A 7558-nucleotide genomic window follows, 5' to 3' on the forward strand; every position below is an offset into this window, starting at 1 on the left:
AGCCTCCTGAGACAGACCCCTCAGGACACTACAGTGGCTCCAGGCCTTTGACTGGATCTTTCGGATCTCCAGTGAACACACAGATCCTTTGCACCCTTCCACATCTGATTCTGTGGGTGGTCACCGTAAGTTCTTATAGATTTGTATATCTTGCATTAAATCTGTTTCTCTAGTAAGCACTTACTGATGCAGACATTAAGCACTTCTGATTTCTAGTGGAACTGAGAGACCCTAGAATTACAATGTTACTGTATTTGTTTCACCTTCAAAATTCCACCCTCTTTTATATTCTCTGTTTGTACACTGTAGAGCCTTTCACATCTGCATTATATTGTATAGTATATTTCTGCTCTTTCAAATTTTCCAGAGAAAAGGCAAATACTTTAACTGCTTTCAGGTTTATGGGCAAGCATAGTTACAATGGATAAACACTAGATGGCAATCATGTCCAGTTTGCTAGTCCTGGGACAAAGGGACTGTGCCCTAAAGTTCAAATCTCTTTTCTGAAATAATACAATAGGAATGAATGTCAGTCAGTAGACTCTGTGCATGAAAAGTAATAAATATTTTTATTTTCTGCAAATTGACTTATGTTGATCCAAGAAAAATTAAACTTCAGTGATTCCTGAGCAGCTCCCTCTTCTACTCAACTGTGGAAGACACCAAAGGTACTAAGGTTTGGGGCTTTCCTTTCTTGAGGAGCACTGCTGGCATCTGCTAGCCTTGGTTATCTGTGCTTATTTACGGCCACTGAGCTGATCTTTGCTTAAGCTCTCACTACCTGTCTGGTCTATAGCTTTAGTGCCAAGTTTGACCCTAGGCACCTTTGGTAAGGCTAGAGACCCAGGAAATCTCCTTGATGTGCCACAGGACTCAGCCCTCTGAGTTAATGCAACATCCTCTGGACACTTCAGAGACCAGGATACAGATGTCCTAGGACCTCAGGACCACTCTCTGCCCTAGACTGCCCTTGAGATCCTACCTGACACTTCTGAGTTTCCTAGAGTGTCTCTCTCTCCTGAAAGGCTATTCTCCTCAATGTATTTAGGCATGGAGAACAAAGGCTAAGAGGAGATGTTTTTCAGGCAACACCTGTTTTATCCTTCCCTAAAGCAAGGAAATGCTACCTGCTGTTTCCTACAAAGAAATGAAACATAAATTCAAAACTCTTCGATAAGTATCCTGACATCCCAGTGGAGCAAGTAATCAGCAGATAATGTATGCTTTTGTAAAATAATTTCCAATGCAATATCAAAGGAGTAAAAGCTACACTATATGTAAAAGCTACTGTCCTACATGGACATGCCTTCCTTTGCAGCCTTCTCTCTGTGTACCAGTGCTATAATACATTCCATCAAAGATAAGCAGTGTCATTTCTACAGATGAGGCTGTAAGAACTGTGGGAAGTAACCAGCCCCTAAGGTGCTTCTTGTGGCACCCCTTACTTGGGCAAAGAGGTGGCAAATTAAGACTTTTCATAAAACATACTTCAGTTCACCTCAGAGAATGCCCATTGAGCTTTGCCATAGGTGGAACAAATAAACAAGTGACAGCTGTGCTCAGTGTTATAAAATTTCCCCCCTTAAGGAGCTTAGGATCCCAGGGGAAGACACATCCTTTGTTGTGGGAGGACCTCAGTGTAGATTTCATGATTTCCAAATGGCAGCTTATAGGAAGGTGCTATGGTTTGGACCAGTGTCCCTCAAAGTTCTTGGTTCCCAGAGTGGTGCTTTTCAGAAGTGGAGGAACTTTTAGGAAGTGGGACCAGGTGGAAGGTATTTACATACAGTGGAGTACTTCTATGACACAACGAATGATAAAATTGAGTCATTTGTATCAAAATGGATGCACCTTGAGTCCATAATGTTACGTGAAATAAAACAGACACACAAGCTTAAGTATCACATGGTTTCTTTTATGTGAGAAGCCCAAAATATAAATAAAGAGCAAAATGAAAGCTAGATAATAGGAAACAGGGAGATCTTTCACAAAAGGGAAGGGGAATAAGAGGTGGTTAGAGAGGGAGGGAGATGAGGGGAAAGGGATAAAGAAGAATTAAGATGTTTTGTGTAGCTCTCTTACTTTTGCTGTTTTCTGCTGCCATGAATTGTTGCCCTCTCCCACTCTGCCTTGGAATCAGCTGATTATGGACTGAAATCTCTATGAACTCTGTAGCACCAGTTGTACCTGATTTAAGTAGTGACATTGATACTAGTAATTTTGATGACTTGGAAGAAGATAAAGGAGATGAAGAAACATTCCCTATTCCTAAAGCTTTTGTTGGCAATCAACTACCTTTTGTAGGATGTACATATTATAGTACTCATAGACACTTATATGCAGCAAATCCTAATAATAACAGAACTAGCTCCAATGTGGTTAAAAGCTTGCAGGAAAGTTTGCAAAAAACAATCTACAAGCTGGAAGAACAGCTGCATAATGAAATGCAATTAAAAGATGAAATGGAGCAAAAATGCAGAACTTCAAACATAAAACTAGACAAGATAATGAAAGAATTAGATGGAGAGGGAAATCAAAGATGAAATCTAGAATCTACAGTCTCTCAAATTGAGAAGGATAAAATGTTATTACAACATAGAATTAATGAGTACCAAAGAAAAGCTGAACAGGAAAATGAGAAGAGGAGAAATGTAGAAAATGAAGTCTCTACATTAAAGGATCAATTGGAAGACTTAAAGAAAGTAAGTCAGAATTCACAGCTTGCTAATGAGAAGCTGGCACAATTACAGAAGCAGCTGGAAGAAGCCAATGACTTAGGACAGAATCAGACATGGCTGTAAGATTAAGGAAGATTCACACAGAAATGAGCAAATCAATTACTCAGCCAGAGTCCTTGAACAGAGAATTGCAAGACAGAAACAGAATTTTAGAGAATTCCAAGTCACAAACAGACAAGGATTACTACCAGCTTCAAGCTGTGTTGGAAGCTGAATGGAGAGACAGAGGTCATGATTCTGAGTTGATTGGAGAACTTCAAGCTTGAATCATGTCTTTACAAGAGGAAGTGAAGCATCTCAAACATAATCTTGAAAGAGTAGAAGAAAGAAAAGAGGCTCAAGACATGCTTAATCATTCAGAAAAGGAAAAGAACAATTTAGAGATAGATTTAAACTATAAGCTTAAATCATTACAACAAAGGTTAGAACAAGAGGTGAATGAACACAAAGTTACCAAAGCTCATTTAACTGACAAAAATCAGTCTATTGAAGAGGCAAAGTCTGTTGCAATGTGTGAGATGGAAAAAAAACTAAAGGAAGAGAGAAAGGCTCTAGAGAAGGTTGAAAGTCGAGTCATTCAGATTGAGAAGCAGTGCTCCATGGTCGATGTTGATCTGAAACAGGCTCAGCAGAAGCTGGAGCATTTGACTGAAAATAAGGAAAGGATGGAGGATGAGGTTAAGAATCTAACCTTGCAGTTGAGGCAGGAATCCAATAAGTGACTGCTGTTACAAAATGAATTGAAGACTCAAGCTTTTGAGGCAGACAACTTAAAAGGTTTAGAAAAGCAGATGAAACAGGAAATAAATACTGTTTGGGAAGCCAAGAGATTATTAGAATTTGAGTTAGCTCAGCTTACAAAACAATATAGAGGAAATGAAGGACAGATGCGGGAGCTACAAGATCAGCTCGAAGATGAACTGTATTTCTTGACACTTTATAAAACCCAGGTAAAGGGACTTAAAGAAGAACTTGAAGAAAAAAACAGAGAACATTTAAAGAAAATACAGGAACTGCAAAATGAAAGGGAAGCTCTTTCTGCTCAGTTGAATCTAGCAGAAACAAAAGCTGAGTTCGAGCAGCTGCCTCGAGGACTTCTGGAAGAACAGTATTTTGAATTGACCCAAGAAAGCAAGAAAGCTGCTTCAAGAAATAGACAAGAGATTACAGATAAAGATCACAGTTAGTCCGCTTGAAGAAACAAACAACATTCTAACCAAAGATATTGAATTATTAAGAAAAGAAAATGAAGAGCTGACCGATAAAATGAAGAAGGCAGAAGAAGAATATAAATTGAAGAAGGAGGAGGAGATCAGTAATTTTAAGGCTGCCTTTGAAAAGAATATCAATACAGAATGAACTCTTAAAACACAGGCTGTTAACAAGTTGGCAGAAATAATGAATCGCAAAGATTTTAAAATTGATAGAAAGAAAGCTAATACACAAGATTTGAGAAAGAAAGAAAAGGAAAATTGAAAGCTATAATTGGAACTGAACCAAGAAAGAAATTCAACCAGATGGTAGTGAAACATCAAAAGGAACTGAATGAAATGCAAGCGCAATTGGTGGAAGAATGTACACATAGGAATGAGCTTCAGAGGCACTTGGCTAGCAAAGAAAGTGATATTGAACAGTTACGTGCTAAACTTTTGGACCTTTTGGATTCTACTAGTGTTGCTAGTTTTCCTAGTGCTAATGAAACAGATGGAAACCTCCCAGAGTCAAGAATTGAAGGTTGGCTTTCACTACCAAATAGGGGAAATATCAAAAGATACGGCTGGAAGAAACAGTATGTGGTAGTAAGCAGCAAAAAAAATTTGTTTTATAATGATGAACAAGATAAGGAACAATCCAATCCATCTATGGTACTGGACATAGATAAATTGTTTCATGTTCAACCTGTAACCCAAGGAGATGTATACAGAGCTGAAAATGAAGAAATTTCTAAAATATTCCAGATACTATATGCAAATGAAGGTGAATGTAGAAAAGATGTAGAGATGGAACCAGTACAACAAGCGGAGAAAACTAATTTCCAAAATCACAAAGGCCACGAGTTCATCCCTACACTCTAACACTTTCCTGCCAACTGTGAGGCCTGTGCCAAACCTCTGTGGCATGTTTTTAAGCCACCCCCTGCCTTAGAGTTTCAAAGATGCCATGTTAAGTGCCACAGAGATCACTTAGATAAAAAAGAGGACTTAATTTCTCCGTGTAAAGTAAATTATGATGTAACATCAGCAAGGGATATGCTGCTGTTGGCATGTTCTCAGGATGAGCAAAAAAAATGGGTAACTTATTTGGTAAAGAAGATCCCTAAGAATCCACCATCTAGTTTTGTTCATGCTTCACCTCGAACTCTTTCTACAAGATCCACTGCAAATCAGTGTTTCTGGAAAATGGTTAAAAATACATCTGGAAAAACTAGTTAACCAGGTGACCTACTGCCTTGTGGAATCATGTGGGATGCTACCTGAGAAACCAGGCTTCTTTTACCATGCAGAGCAGACAGGCTGTTTCTTCCACACGAATATCACAGGCTTCAGGGTTAAGATCACTGTTATTCTGTCCTTGCTTTGGCACAAAAGCACACTGAGGGCTTTTTTAAAAAAATTGCGGGTTTGCCTACAGGTAGATTAGATTAATTATTACTGTGTAATGCAAGTATAATTGGGGGAAAGCTCAGCTAGATATATTTTTCTAAAAAGGTGCTGTCTTTTTGAATTTCTGAGAAAACGCCTCTCAGTCATGATAGAATACAGTTTTCCTCGAATGAGTGAGAGGAGGGAACTTTCACATTCAAGTGGAATGGCCATCACTATCAAGATCAGCTCATGGAAGGAATAAAGAAAATATCTCAAAATGAGACAAACTGAATTTTTTTAAGTGACTCTTGCAAGATTATACAAAACTATTTTAAGAAAACAGTGAAATCACTTGAACTTCAGTGCTGTCACTGTAGAATTTAAAAAGCCTTACTATTGATTGCCCATGGTGGACTTGATGGAGAAATTAAATATATTATGCTTTACAAAATACTGTATATGTCTCAGCAGATTTGTAGGCTGGGAAATGGTAGAGGACAAGAAAAATTACATTTAATCTATGCATTTTTGCTAAGCCATATTGAGTTATTTTACTACTAGAGACATTAGGAACTAACTGTACAAAAGAACCATGTTTAAAAGCATTTTGTGGGGTACATCATTTCTGTAATTATATAATGTATTTCTTTGTGGTTTAAAGTGATAAAGACATTAAGTTAACAAACATATAAGAAATGTATGCACTGTTTGAATGTAAATTATTCTTAGAACACTTTCAATGGGAGTTGCATCGCCTTTTTAGTGCCTCAATTTGAGAGAATTATTTTACTGCCACGAGTAAGTATAGAAATTGAAAAAAAAAAAGGTGCTGGGGGGTTTTTCAAAAAATTATGTATGTTAGTGGGTGTTTTCATTGATAATTGGTTTAATTTAAAATATTTAGAGGTTTGTTGGACTTTCATAAATTGAGTACAATCTTTTCATCAAACTACCTGTTACAATAAAGAATGACTCTATAAAACTACCTGCAAAAATTATACAAGGTTGCACCAATATAAAAAGAAAAGTATGGCAATAGATCCATTATGTTTTCCAGTTAACATAGGAATTACCAGATAAATACTGTTAAACTTTTGTTCAGTAACAAGAGTTTATTTATATGGGCAGTATGATTTATTGGTTTTTTTTTAACCAAATACCTCCTCAACAATTTATAATGGCTTTGCAGTAATGTGTATCAAATAAGCACTGGAAAACTGATTGTCCCTAGGATGATACACATGTTTCAAGTGGTATTGAAAGCTGCACTGATGGATATGTAATAATAAACATATCTGTTACTAATATTCTAATGTCTCTGCTCATTTAATGAGAAATAAAAGTAATTTATGGATGGATACTTTAGAAAAAAAGATGTTTTATGTAAAGAATAATCCCTATTTTAAGGTAATAATAATTACTTTTGTATAAAGGAGGAGAGATAAGTTTCTTCCTAAATGCAATGATTAATAGTCATTGTTTCTAAGCTTACTTTCTTTTTTCTATTTTTGGTACTGAGGATCGAACTCAGGACCTTGAGCTTGTGAGGCAGGCGCCAGAACCACTGAGCTAAATCCCTGCCCTAAACTTACTTTCTTGATAGACTACACAAAGAAAAAAATTGTATGAAGTCTAATTTTAAGTTACAATTTTTCCACCTCTCCAATTACTAACATTTATCATAAAGATAAATATTAAGACACATCATATCTCAATTCTCTCTTAGGAAGGAATATCTTATTGTTGAATTCATGTTCTTGCAATCACTTGGGTATTATAATGACTTTCTTTTTTGAAAGAATTTTGACAGTAAAGAATATTGTTCTTTTTAAATACTTCATATGACAAAGATAAGGTGACAATCTTATGTTAGTCTTTTCTATGGTATAAATGTTTGTGTCCTTCTAAAATTCATATATTGAGATCCTACTGTCCAATGCAGTGGTAGTAAGAGGTGAGGCCCTTGAGAGGTGATTAGGTCATGAAGGTAGAGCTATTGTGAATAGGACTAGTGCCCTTATAAAAGATGGCTGAGGGAGGTTACTCACCCTTTCAACCATGTGAAGACACAGCAAGAAGGAGCCTTCTAAGAACTAGAGAGCAGTGTTCATCACACCATCACACATTAACCTTCTCACACCTCAGCCTCCAGATCTGTGGCAATTTCTGATGTTCATAAGTCATCTAACTTGTGGTATTTTGTTGTAGCAGCCTAAATAAATGACGACTGTCCCC

General features: G+C 36.9%; 1 pseudogene; it reads left to right on the forward strand.

Annotated features, from left to right (window-relative positions):
- Window positions 1-2016: 2016 nt before the first annotated feature.
- On the forward strand, window positions 2017-5910 carry LOC110350107 (rho-associated protein kinase 1 pseudogene; annotated as a pseudogene).
- Window positions 5911-7558: the final 1648 nt, after the last annotated feature.

Source organism: Heterocephalus glaber, unplaced genomic scaffold (assembly GCF_053883595.1).
Source record: "Heterocephalus glaber isolate CG9 unplaced genomic scaffold, H.glaber_assembly_v1.0 deba00001538, whole genome shotgun sequence".
In the NCBI taxonomy this organism is placed as follows: domain Eukaryota; kingdom Metazoa; phylum Chordata; class Mammalia; order Rodentia; family Bathyergidae; genus Heterocephalus; species Heterocephalus glaber.